This window comes from Astatotilapia calliptera, chromosome 19 (genome assembly GCF_900246225.1).
Source record: "Astatotilapia calliptera chromosome 19, fAstCal1.2, whole genome shotgun sequence".
NCBI classification, from domain to species: domain Eukaryota; kingdom Metazoa; phylum Chordata; class Actinopteri; order Cichliformes; family Cichlidae; genus Astatotilapia; species Astatotilapia calliptera.
The window spans coordinates 26926003-26940025 of NC_039320.1; positions in this window are offsets into that span (position 1 = coordinate 26926003).

The window sequence follows — 14023 nt, forward strand, 5'->3', positions numbered from 1 at the left end:
ATGCTTTTTGCAACTTCATGAATGTACTATTGCTACGTCATTTATTACAATTACTGAAGGCCACTTGCCACCGAGCTAACATTGTTAGCTAGCGTTAGCTGAGGTTAGTTCATAGTTCATTATTTGCAGCTAGCAGGTTGTTAATGCTATCCATCAAGTCTAAGGCTACGTTCACACTGCAGGTCTTAATGCTCAATTCTGATTTTTTGATCAAATCCGATTTTTTTTGTCTGCTTGTTCACACTACAAATAAAATGCGACAGCAAACGCGCTCTAGCGTGAACCCTCAAAGTGGCCGCATGCACAAAAGAAGACGTCACACACAACGCGCTCTGTTTAGACCCAGAACAACAGTATTGTTTGACTGATGGCCCTTAATATAAAGACTTGTTTCAAACTTTACGTTTTCCAATTTTGCTTTAAGTTATTTAGTTATTTACATATGGCCTAATAATGATCCTTATTGCTGTTTTAGAGGAGCGGCGCTTCAAAGGATAGTTGCCGATTTCTGTCAGAATCTGCAGATTATACAGTACAAATAAAATGTTAAAGTTTCTCCAACGTTGTCTTCCCAACATCCACACTGGATGGCCAGGAAGCGTTCGCGATGTCTTCTCAGGCGCTTCTCCGGCGCTGATAAAGTGACCCAGGTCGCTTCATATGTATCGGATTTGTGCTGTTCTCACTGTCATACCATGATCGGATATGAGTCGCATAGGGACAGAAAAGTTGGACTTGATGCGCTTTTGCCTGCAGTGTCAACGTAGCCTAACAGTCTGCAATCTATTTACCAACCTCAGCTAACACTAGCTAACAATGTTAGCTCGGTGGCAAGTAGCCTTCAGTAATAGTAATAAATCACTAAATACTGAAAATACTTAAGTGGCACATAACCTAGGTAGCTACCCAAACTAAAACAAGGTAGTAGCAGTAGGCTAATGTTAGTTTTAAAAAAAGAACTCACTTCCAGATGTTTGTTTAGGTTGGAGGTGGAGTCTTTTGACGCTGAGAGCAGCTTGTTTGCTGGTAAACAGAGTTTGCATTGGACGGTCAGATTTCTCCCATCCCTTTCTTCTTTGAATGTGAAGTGGTATTGGAATTTCCAAGTAAGAAATGCACTCCTGCTCGTGCACTGCTGGCTCTGTTGTGATGGCTTCAGGTCCTTTGTGTAACTGACGCCACTAACATTAACATGACGCTTACATTAGAGCCTCTAATTTCGTGTTTTGTTTGGGTTTCCAGCAATGTGTGGAATTACCAAAATTAGAGAGGGGATAGCTTAACATATGAAACTGGAAAAGACCGCTGTGTAATCTGTTTATTTCAACAAAGTAACTGTATTCTAATTATCCCCTTTTTAAATGGTAACTGTAACAGAATACAGTTACTCATATTTTGTATTTTAAATACATAACGCCGGTACATGTATTCAGTTATTCCCCAACACTGGTGTTAAGTTGACTTTGTCCCCCTCTTGCGCCACACTAAGTTGGTGTGCTCATGAATATATGTCAATAACTCATGATGCTTTTCTCAATTCTTGAGATAGAGTTGATTTACAGATTCCTGTTAAATTTGGGTTAGGATTAGGCAGGCAGTATTGGAGCCAAGGCATTCGGGGGGGGGGTGGGAAAGCGAAAGCCGTATGGACGTTGCATATTTTTGGACTGTGGGAGGAAGCCAGAGTACCCACGCTGCCACAAGCAGACCATGCAGACTCCACTAGACGTGCCCCAGCTGCCCGTCAGGCTCGGACCTTTCTTGCACAGAGGTGACAGTGCTAGCCACTGTACCGCCCTAGTTCTCCACAATAATTGCTAATTACACCTTTAAATGATCAGATACTTGCTGCACATTCAATTTCTCTGTGTGCAGAAAACTTCACGAAAGTTGTAATCTCTGTCACGTTAACAGGATGAACCTACTCCATGAGGCCTGATTTAAATCTTGCACACTGTCATTATTTATGCCAGTTTCTAATGTGTGTGTGTGTGCAGAGGTTTGACCACTCGTGCCAACTGTGAACAGTACTTGCTCATTAGCACTATTTTCATGTGACTAAGCTGTACCGCAAGGACCACACCCCCCCCCCCCCGTCCCACTCCACACACATACACCACACACCACACACACTTTCAGACAGTTGCATACAAAATCCCACGTGCACACACAGACACACACATACACGCACACAAACACCACATGACCAGATGAAGAGGAACCATTGTTCAGCATCACAGGACCTCTTGACACAGACACACACAATTCTCCTTCTGCACAGCCTTTCGTGGAACCACCAGAGTCAGCCTTGTTTTAATATTCTGTGGGTTACATGCTTCCACTGACACACACAAACACACAAACCCTCTGTGAACGTGTCTTCAACTATGAGCTTCTGTGTGCATGTATGTTTCTGGCACAACAGCAGTCAGCGTTTTGTGACACGAATTCATCCAGACTTGTGAAACGCAGAGAGAAACCCCTCTGCTTGCTTGTTGGCTCGTGAGCTTCGGCGTGATAGAGCTGTCAGTTTGCAGCAGGCAGAGACACTGGCAGGCCATCAACCCGTTGAGCCTAAAGCGGGTGAGGTCAAACAGCTGACCTCCAAGTCTTGACGTCTGGAGGGGACATGGATTGCAAGAGTCAAGAGTTCACAGGGGTGGAGGCATTTGACCAGATTTTAAACTCTGTTCTCGTTTCTGCATAGACCAGTCACAAGACAAACATAGTCAACTATGATTTATGAGCTAAGGGCCTTTTTTAATTTGAATTTTTTACTACAGATAATGTGACAGTTTTGGTTAGCTTTTGATCTGACTTCCACCTTTTTTATTTTCTGCATGTGAACTGAAACTACCTCAAGGATGACTAATTCGTTTACTCTTATATTTATGACAATGATTATTGTCATTTCATGCTATTGGTAGGTTATGTATTTATTGTTGACTCTCACCCCTGCAGTGCCTGCTACTATACTGAATCACTTAAATGGCTGACAGTCTGAAAGGCTTTTTAAATGAATCCATTTTGCATTATTTTATGGATAAGTAAAGTTTAATAATCATTACTAAATGAAATCAAATAGATTTTTTTAGCTTCTTTTCAGCTTCTTGTAGTGTGTTTGATACATTATGCTGACACTAAACATTTTGTTAAGAAGATTTTTGATTCTGGTCATTCAGAACCGAATAACAATATTCGACTCAAGGCCATATCTCCAGTGCACAGTAGCAGCTCTGTGCAGCCAGTTGTGCATCTCAACGCAAACTCTAGAAATCAGTTTGGTCACGATAACTGCACAACTGCTCTTACTGAAACCCCGCCAGCTGCCGTATTTGTCGTACAGAGTGAACGCAAACATGCACAGCTGTGAGAGTTGTGTGTAAAACCACAGATACTCGAGGGAAATGCACCTGTGACTGAGTAAGATTATCAACCCCCCTGTGCAAGTGTCTAAGCCTGACCCGAGAACCACATCCCCTCACCATACACATTCGTACACCCAAAACCAACACATCACCCTGTCTCCCCCATTCCCCACTGTTAAGTACTTAGCAGACAAAGCAGAAACAAAAAAGCTCTAACTTTAACTAAACGTTCTAGCTTAACAAATATGCAGAAGACAATTGTACCACTTATTACAGTTGACAATCTTTGGGGACAGCACTGCTGTTCCTGTTTTCACTGAAGTGCACAGCCGAGTGTCACAATATCGCCTCATTCCATGTGAAAACAAACAAGTGCCACACTGTCACTTCCCCTCTTGAACCATGAACCCCTGCTGGCATCCTGTGTCAGAGTGATAAGCAATCCCCTGATACCTGTCAGGCCCTCTGTGAACAAAAGAACCACAGGAAGAGGTCAGGCATAATTTCTTGGCAGGCTTATGCCTGCCAAGAAATTATGGCGTTCCATATGTTTCAGGTTGAGCCTAAGTCAAAACAAATCCCCTGACCGCACAGTGCTATCATATACAATTAGAAGAAATACAACTCATTTATGGATGGACTGGTGTTTTTTCCGCTTAGGTAATAATGATATACATGCACTTTGTCAAATATTGTAAGCTTGATCATCAGTCATCAGTACTCTCAAAGACCTGCTATTTACTTTGTTTGTTGTGAAATCTCACACAAGCTAAATTTGCAAGGCACAGGATTCTTGTGAGATTACAAGGGAATCCACTTTTATCTTCAGTCCACCTTCAAGCAGTCTGCAGTTGGTTTACACTAAATCTAGCTCCTCAATAAACTCCTGGCCTAAATGGCTGAAGCTATGGGTGTCTCACACATGCTTCGTCTTGTCTGACAAGTTAGCGTAGTATAGCATAAAAAATATTTTAATATTGCATTGTTAATCACTGATCACATTATGTTGGGCTGCTATAAACAGTAGCTGCCATCCCTGACTCGCTCACCTGTTGCTGTACACACATGCAACTCACCTTTACACACTCACTCACTCAAACCAGGGGTGCATAAATAATCACGGCACAGGGAAGGTCCCACTACCAAGGCACACAGTCACCTCCACTTTAGGCTTTCAGCTTTAGAATACAAAGGAACACAAGTTATTAATGTATGCAAAACAAATATCAAATACACCCTCTGTGGTTAACCATGCTGCAGAAACACAGTGGGGTTCTGCAGCTTCCAGTGGTGTAACGCAAAAACGAAAATTTACAGATGAAACAATCATTCAGAAACCAAATGTACAAACACAAAACAAATTAAATCTCCAGCTTAGAGCAGATAACTAAAAGCTCTGTGAGGTTGTCAGACACACAAACTGCTCTAATAAAATAATTTAATACATCAAATGAACATTAACAGGAAACTTAAAAAGCCAGAGCAATGCACAAAGATCAAACGTTCTGGGTCACTGCAAAAATCCAAGACGGCTGTGCCGACTCTCAAACTAATATTACTGCCCAGCCGGCTGAAATGAAACCAAAGAATGAACCAAAGAGGGCAGCAGGTAAAGCAAAGCAAAAACAACAAAGCAGAGAAAACAAAGTAAAATGTAAATGTAGCCCGTAAAAACACTATAAAGGTATCAGCTGCTCACCCAGGCCCGGGATTTCTGATGAAACGCCGTCATGTGATTCTCTATAGGAGGCTTCTGCAGCTAATCGATGGAAGACTTCAGAGGAAATGATCTACAGGTGATCTCTGTAACAGCTAGGGAAGTCAGGTGACCAAAGGCCCGGATTCGTGCGGCAACAGGTGAAGGAGTGAGGCTCAGATGGCAGCTACTATTTCTAGTAGCCCAATATAATCAGATTGGCCACTAACTGGTGATCAACAGTGCAATATTAAAATATTCCTTCTGTTACAGTTGCTAGCTACACTAACTCCTTCTAAGGCTCCTCAGCCTTTGCTCTTCTGCACTTCGCCTGTCCTGTGGTTCATTGATGTGGTTTTCCAAAGAGTTTCCAAGGATGACTTAGGTTCTGAGTAACAAACCACCCAGATTTTCAGGTTGTACAAGCTGTATCTTTATCCAACTGTAATGCATCTTATGACAAGTAATTCATCATTTTAATTAGTCTAACCCCCTCTCACCGCCACCCCAAAACATGCTAGGTAAGCTCGTGGGCGTCAAAGTCACAAATCAAAGGGGCTGAGACACCACTGTCGCTGTCTCTAAAATTTCAGAGTGCAGTGTTGTGGGTCAAGCTTACAGTCATCAAAAGCCCCATGCTGGTGTGACAGCATGGCTTATGCTCTCGAGGTGGTTTTTTTGGGCTTGCAGGTACTGTTTGTTTTCATATGTGCATGGGTTTTGAGACTTCTTAGCAGCTGAGGTCAAAGGCAGCTGTCTCACCTCTAAGGCCACTATTAGTTGATGGATTCTGCTTTATGGTTAGGGTTTGTTTAGGCTCCTCTTTGGAAAGTCAGAGGGGATGGGTTTAATGCCTTCCAGGGTCAACCAGAGCCTGGCTCACATTCACTTAACTCTTGTGAGGCCAGCTCAGGGTCCAGTGGGAAAAGAAAAACTTGGGTCTCAGAATAAAGCATTGTTAGCTGTGGTGGTGACATTGTGGTCATGTCATGAAAAGTTCCCTTTTCTTCAAAAGAATCAGATCATCTGCTTTGGTCACATTTATTTATTTTACTTGACTGCAAAAAGAAATAAACCAAACCAAACCAAACTGAAAGAAAAGATGGTTAAACAGTGCTTGTTGCTATATAAATGAAAGTTCACTGTTGCTTTTATCACGTTGGCTTGTCTTGCAATGAATGTAGCAGTCTTTATTTGCAGAGAAAGAGCAGTGGGATGTGGTGGTAATACCAAGTGATCAGGTTGGTGCTACAGTAAAAAAGCCAAACGACAGCCTGTTAAACATTAATCTGACCTGGTGCTAGGAAAAACACCCCCAGCTGCGTCTGCCGTCTATAAGTATTCCTTTCTCATTCAGGACTGATACTGTATCATAAATCACCAAGAGCTGATTAATAAAAGTCAGAGCAAATGAAGGGCAACGCAAAACAGCTGTTTGTGCCTGCCTGAATCCATCCTTGATGGCTTATGAATCTCAAGGAGCCAGTTTCTGTTTTTGGTTTGGGTATAAAATCTGAAATGAAGCCCTGTCCAGAGTCCCAGTGCCAACAGAAATAAGACAGATGTTGGATACTGAGTATCCTGGCAGATCAGCTGAGTGATGGTCCAAACATAGGCTCTGTGGAAAAAAACAACTGTACATGTTGAAAGGGTGGAAGGGAAAAGGAGAGCTGTATTTTTAACTTAATGGCTGTCTCACAATTACCAGGGTCAGCTCATTACAGTGAAGGCAGAACATTTAGAGCCGCATATACAATCTTAAGTTTGACAATAAATCTGCAGGATTCAGCTGATTTTCAGTGGCTCTTAAAAAATCTAGCACCATGTGTCAATATCAATGTTTGAGTTTGACCTGAGAAACACCAGCTGATGAAGATCCATTTCTCCTGTGACTAATATAAAGATATAAAAGCAACGTCATCATTTACTTGAGCTGTGTTTCTGATTGGTTTTCAGGTTTAAGTCAAATACTTTTCTTCTATTTTTATTCTCCCTTAAAAAGTCTGGGGCTGTTTTCCACCTTCATGGCAGTTGATTGGAGGTGAACTTTGGCCTGTGTGACAAATAATATGGTTCGCTGAGCTCAGCAGAACTGAGAAACTGTCCTAGATGATGAATTTTGTGCTGCACTGCATTGAAATGTGCTTAAAAGAAGGAGAGGATTCACTTCATATAATACTGTTACTGTGTACTTGTCGCGTCAGAGCTGCTCTGGCACGTTATTCTCTCCCCCAAAACACTACTGTTGTGTTTTATGAGGGTTTTCTCTGAGATTTTGTGGCTTTTTTCTCCTTTCTGGCTAGCTAGGATTTTTTGTCCTTTCTGTTTGTTGGCATCTTCTTAAGATGCAGTATGTTTGACCTCTCAGGGCCAGCTTGCTTTTGGCTTTTGTGGTCCAAAAACCAGTGGGTGATGTTACATTGCCTAAGGAGCCATCTATGGGTAATGAGCACTGATAGACTGAACAGTTATAAAATATAGAGATGGCTGGTAAACATGAAGCCAATGCGAAAGTGCTTTAAATTAGGCGACCGTGGCTCAGGGGGTTGGGAATCGCATCTGTAACCAGAAGGTCGCCGGTTTGATCCCCGGGCTCTCTGTCCTGGTCGTTGTGTCCTTGGGCAAGACACTTCACCTATCGCCTACTGGTGTTGGCCAGAGGGGCCGATGGCGCGATATGGCAGCCTGGCTTCTGTCAGTCTGCCCCAGGGCAGTTGTGGCTACAACCGTAGCTGCCTCCACCAGTGTGTGGATGTGAGAGTGAATGAATAGTGGTATCGTAAAGCGCTTTGGGTGCCTTGAAAAGCGCTATATAAATCCAATCCATTATTATTATTTATTAAATTTACATTCTGTGAAGGCCACCAGGTGGCGATAGCTGTGGTTACAAAAAAGACTTCCAGTCGTAACCTCTGTAAATACTTTCCTGCTAAGCTCAGTCACTCGTTTTAGGTCATATTGAATAACAAGGTATCGACTAAGGTATTATCAAGGAGTTGTTAGCCAATGGGTGAGTGATTTAACAGTCAGACCCGCCTCTTCTCATCACATTCGGCTATTTTTGCAATCACGGTTTCAAAACTTGACTTCACAAGCCAGCTACGTCCATTTTTTTCTTCCAACTGTCCCTGCTCTTGAGTTTAGAGGAAGTACAGTCAGCAAATCACTTTCTCTTATAAATAGTCTTACCAATATTGAATCAAGATTCAAAGCTGCACAACTACTGCTAAATAAACTTTCATAGGATTTTTTTTATCAGCAAAAACATTATAATTCAATAGAGATGAAATAATTTTTCAAATTATCATCACTTACGGTCTGATGATTGTGGCGGGTTCCACATGTCTTCTGTTTTTCTGTTCCCTCTTTTTATCACAAATACGTGTTTTCTATGAAGCAATATAACATCACTTCTGACTTGTGAAAATGTTGGTATCTTTTAAAGTCTGGATGAATCACAGACAAAAGAGACGAGAAGAGATGAAAGGCTAAATTGCATTGGAGATCTCTCTTTAGAACATCAAACAGAGTGTTTTTTTCCCGCCAGTCAGCAGGGCTCCGGGGGGACGTAGTTGTAATTTCCTGGCAAAGAGGGGCTGGACATGTGGGCACTACTCGGCCGACATCAAAGACACCAGAGCTCAAGAACACTGACTATACAGATGCACTCTTTCTGTCTCTTTTTGTGACATCTTTCTACTCGTATCTGTCTCATTTTTCCCTCTTTCTTATATCGTTGTTACCCCCCTCCTTTTCTTTTTCAATTTGCTGACATTTCCAGTTAAATTGCAAGATCTGGCACTTTTGTGCCAGCACTGACAGCAGCCTCTATAAGCAAATGAAGGTGCGGAATGGAAAATAAGACAGAAAGTGAGATAAACTGAAATGAGTTTCAGTGTAGTGAAACTATTGGTACGGGTTTCTTTTTTCAAGTCAAGGTTTCTTTTGCCATTTCACTTTCTTTTTGCTGAAGCTGTGTCTTTTGTAGGTTTATTTTCCTGTCATTGTAAACCATATAGAGGCTCTTACTAAGTCAAGTGATGACATTTTGTTTTGAATATAGGCTTTAAGACAACTTTGACCTCACTGTGAGTCACTCAGTCAGTCGAGATAGCAAAATGTGTTGCTATAACAACAAGTCGTATCTATGCTGGACTTGTCAACATACTGTATTTGGTTAAGGGTCATGGGCAATCGCTTTTGAGTGGATGGTTAATCACTGTCATCGTGAAACAAATTAGCTCTGACTATATATGTGTTGACTAATACTTTTGTTTATTGCTATAAATAATGATGACATGTGACCTATACAGACTTAATGGTTTTTAGCGTGGTTCCTTGTTATATATTCATTATCTTATATATTTATTATCATCTTAGTCAAACAATTTTCTAGCATTATAGCAGCTACTGCAGGTGGAGTTTTACCTGATGTTATGTGGCTTTATAAGCTGGTCTATTCAAGAGGCTAACTTTAATAATAGGGAGTACTTGCTGTTTTGAAAGCGTCAGCCACAGTCATCCGGTATGTATTTCCATGCCTCGGACCTTTTCTGTGCAGGCAATGGGAGTCAGTCTCGTAGACAGTGTAAAACATGGAAGTAGCTTGTGGGCTGGGAAAAAGAAACCAATGCAAAAGTGTCATAAACCTATCTGAAGGCCACTGGATGGCAGTAGCTATGGTTGCAAAAAGACTTCTAGTCCTATATAAGTCTATGGCAGCACTGCTTTCTGTTTTGACCTCTGTAAACACTTTTCTGCTCAGTTTATGCGATCAGTCACTCCCTTTGGGTCACACTGAATAAAAAACGAAGCCTATTTTGTAAAACTTGGTCATGTTATGTGTCAGAAAGGAAGATATCTGTTCACATGTGGTTTAATGTTAGATCCTTCCTTTGTCAGCAAATGCGCTTTCTGCAGCCAGGATAGCAAGGCTAAAAAAAAAGAATTAATCTAAAAGGCTTCAAATTGGGACTTCCCCCAACTGAAGGTGAAAACATTGAGGTTAACTTTAAAGTTGCTAAGAAAACGTTCAGTGAAACTGTGGTTGGGCCTAAATGAAGCAGCCAAGTTGGCCCCATCAGTGGAGGGCCCGCTGCCCTCCACAACCAAAGAAGCGAGTTATTATTTCTGCTTTGCCTGCATTTTTATGATTTTTTTCAACAAAGGGAAGACAAATTTGTTTGTTCTTATTCTAAGCGGATACATCCCCAAAGTGTGCCTTTCCTGAGAAAAGCTCTCTGAGCTCTGCTTGCATTAATTAATCTCTCAGCACTCATCTGGGAGTGGGACTAAAACAATTGCAACAAACAGAGGGAGAGTAGAGTTACTGGCAAGAAGTGGTGAAAGGAGGAAAAGGGGGAAATCTTCAGGGAGACAGAGAATTATAGAGGAAGAAGACAACAACGCGTGTGTGTGCGAATGCATTAAACACAGCATTAGCAAGCAAAATATGAAAAAGCTTTTTTTTAGTTAAGCTGTGCTGTGGTGGTTACTTTTCATTTCACTTTAGATCCTTTCTGTGTGTATGCATGTACATATTCCTGTATGATTATAAATTATTTATGAATGACTAAAGAAAGAAAAAAGCCTGACCATCAGACACCTTGTTAATCAAGCTAGCTAGCCAGTGCTAGTATTAGCTGATACATCACTTTTCTTTTCTAAATACAACCACATCTGACTTTTTAAAAAAGCTATATAAATGGTACTGATGACCAAAATGCCAAATCTATAACACAGGGGTGGGGAACTCCAGGCCTCAAGTGCTGGTGTCCTGCAGGTTTTAGATCTCACCCTGGGTCAACACACCTGAATCAAATGATTAGTTCATTACCAGGCCTCTGGAGAACTTCAAGACATGTTGAGGAGCAAATTTAGCCATTTAAATCAGCTGTGTTGGATCAAGGACACATCTAAAACCTGCAGACCTCCGGCCTTTGAGGCTTGGAGTTCCCCCACCCCTGCTATATAATATGAAATTCAAAAAACTAAATGAGTGACATCACAGTAGACACAGTCATCTTTCACAATTTTGAGTCTAATGTGACGTTTTCCTTCCAATCAATTGTCATGCACTATATGCAAGTTTCATTTCCTACTGTGGTTTAGACATAGAAATAACCCCCCCCCCCCCCCCCCAAAAAAACCCATCACACCTACACTTATGGCAGCAAGGAAAAAGCAGAGAAGAAGAAATTGCAAAGTTTACAGTATATATGGTTTGATTCTTGTTTAACATAACATAATTTGTCTTATATTGCATGCTAATCACTGGTGTACAGTGAGAGATAAGAATACTGCTGGAGTCATTATGTATCATTATGTGTCATACTGTTGGTGCAAAGTACTAGTGAACATGATATATCAAGTAGGTGGAGTCATTAAATATTTGCTGATGTGTTATTTGCTGTGATTATCAGTGATCTATAATAAATCATGCGATATGCACTGAAATCCATGTGGCTCCTGCTCCTGTGGTAACTACAACAGCATTATCTGAAGTGAAACACAAACATTTCATACGTGGCTTACTAATAGTGACAGCATTTATCATCACCAAGTGATAGCTAGAATGGCCGAATGACTCAAGAGGAACTAAACATGCCATTTGCTCAACTGTCACAAGTGCTGTGCCAGAAATTAACCACTATGTCTTCGCTGTAGAAAACTGTTAAAACAAACTAACATTTGAACACAGAATTGGCAGAACATCTGCACAAAATCAAATTTCTTTTCCACTGAAGCTGCAGATTTCCAACATTACAGGCCCCTAACTGAGGATAAATATAAACAGTTTACAATGTGATGCACTTACACACGTCTAGTCTTGGAAGCTTTGGCCTAAGGCTTCTTTAGGAACATATATCAGAGCTAAGCTCGTTTAATGTTTGCAGGCATATTACAGGATAATTACAGCATACAGTTTTGTCTGCAGGCGGAGGACGTCAAAGGCCACTGAAACTGTTAATCTTGCAACAGCCTGCTCGAAGATAAGTGGACAAAAATCTGCCCCGTGTATCTTCCTGTGTTTTTCTGTGTGTGTGTTATGATGTGTAAAGCAACAAGTAGGCCACTGCATTTGTACACACAAACATGGCCTCAGGCACTATGAACCAAGCAAGGCTGTAATTTAGGGGAGCAGTCTGGGAGGGAGGCGGCCTCTTGGCCTGACTTGCCTCAGGTAACAGCTAAGCCCATAGATCTGAGTCAAGCAGCTCTGACTGGAGAGGACGGCTAATTTGCTCTGAGCCAGGAAGGCTCGTTTGCACTGGGGAGGGGGGAGGCTTGAGCTGTGGAAGCAGCTGGGCTTGTCAACAGATTAATGCATCAACCTGAGTGACAGGTTAGGACGCACCTCGTGTCTGCTCACTCCACCACTCTCTGAACACTGTGTTTGGAGAAAGTGCTGCATCTTTAACTCTTCTTTAGCTTCCCCTATCCTTCGAGGCATCCCTTCAACCACCTCCGTCTCCAAGAAACTGCTATGAGGCCAGGTGGCAGTATTGCTGTAACCTTGTTTAAGGGGTTCAGAGTAGAATTTTCCATTGGCACACTTCTGATGCTGATCGCCTATCAGCGTCACATGAGTCAGTCGCCCCGCTAATGCTGCCCAGATGAGGCGAAGAGAGGGTGAACAGAGGAGAAGGGGCGTCTAAAAAAGATGTGAGTAGAGAAACATGAGCAGCGCAAAGGAAACTGCATCGCTCCAGGTGCGAGAAGAGGGGAAAAAAACGCACTCACACCCGCCCCCACCCCTTTCCCTCGTTCTCTTCATCCTCTCTTTCCCCCCAGGCTGCGATGAAGCAGGTGACCTGCAGAATCACAGCTTGGAGAAGTGCTTGTTTAAAGAAACTAGGTTCCAGTCATAGTGGTCAGACCAGGTCACTGCTGCCAACGGATGTCTTTGATGTGTCCATCTTCAAGGAGATTTAAAAAGCAGAGTGTGTTGGCTCAGGGTACAGAGTGTGTGTGTGTGTGTGTGTGGTAGAGAAAGCTAGAACATGGGTCAAATGCTTGCTTTGAAGAAGTGTTTGCATTCTGTCCAAGGACGACATAAAAGCAAAAGAGACAAATTAGATTGAGTGAGCATGGACTGCAGTTTAGTTAGGTGTGTTTGTAGTATTCTTAGTCATTTTTGCTTTCAGGCTTTGCCATGGCAATTTTGTACTTCAACTGACCATAGGGAAACAAAGAGCATTTCAGCGTGGGGGCTGTACTATTATTTATTTATTTTTTACAGAACAGTCTTTCATCAGTTTTGCCGTGCTTGAAGAATCGCTGCAGCATAGAGATAGCACATCTGTATGTGATTGTTGCAAAGTTATTCATCATTGTATGGCTGCTCTAACACAATGTGTCTAATGGCACTTGGACACAAATACGAGTAAGCCAAGTCAGTGCCAGCAGCCTTATGAAACAATATCTCTCAGCATTTATGCAGTGTGCCAACCCCACTGCCTTTTTTGCACACTCGTGCGAGCACACACACACACACACACTCACACACTCACATTGAAACTTAATGTTTCCAGCGGCTGCTGTGTGGATGCTGTGCTTTGTTCTGAGTGCTCTGACAGTGAGTGGAGGTCTCAGAAGGCGCATGCCGAAGTTGAAAGCTCAACACGCTCTCTGAAGTGGCTGCCTTTTATGTTGCACATTGTGCTGGAGCTGGAGGAGGCAGTCCAAAAGACAGCTTATTTCAAATGCAGCGGGTGCTAGTCACACACCAATCTGTGAGGAGACGTGTGTGTGTTTGTACCTTCGTTATAGGTGGCTACCTTTGAAAAGTGAAGGATTTCCGAGTATCTTTCTCGCTAACTAAAATAATGGTTCTCAGAAGCAGGTTGTAGGCAGTGCAGCGCAATACAGTTACAGCTTATTAAAATCTGGATCAATGCCTCAGGCTGCTTCCCTCCCTGCTGAGGTCAGGGTACATGTCAGGACATGATTCTAGCTA